Raw genomic sequence first — 218 nt, 5'->3', positions numbered from 1 at the left:
AGATGGAGGGGACCCCACAGCAGATGGAGGGGACCCTGCAGCACATGGAGGGGACCCCTCAGCAAAGGGGACCCCAAATCAGATGGAGGGGACTCTGCAGCAGAGGGGACCCCACAACAGATGAAAGGGACCCCACAGTGCATGAAGGGGACCCCACAGCAGACAGAGGCGATCCACCTCGCAGCAGACGCTGCACAGCTGCCCGAGCGAAGGGGCTG

The 218-nt window shown here is 63.8% G+C and overlaps 1 protein-coding gene across 1 annotated transcript in view; it reads right to left on the bottom strand.

The window, feature by feature from the left end:
• Nucleotides 1-218, bottom strand: part of AR (androgen receptor) — a gene marked incomplete at its 5' end in the record, with an annotated part of 20,936 nt that overhangs the window by 5,199 nt on the left and 15,519 nt on the right. The gene's annotated exons all lie outside the window — the stretch shown is intronic.

This window comes from Antrostomus carolinensis, unplaced genomic scaffold (genome assembly GCF_000700745.2).
Source record: "Antrostomus carolinensis isolate BGI_N321 unplaced genomic scaffold, ASM70074v2 scaffold38845, whole genome shotgun sequence".
Taxonomy (NCBI): Eukaryota; Metazoa; Chordata; class Aves; order Caprimulgiformes; family Caprimulgidae; genus Antrostomus; species Antrostomus carolinensis.
This window is presented reverse-complemented; position numbering and strand designations above follow the sequence as displayed.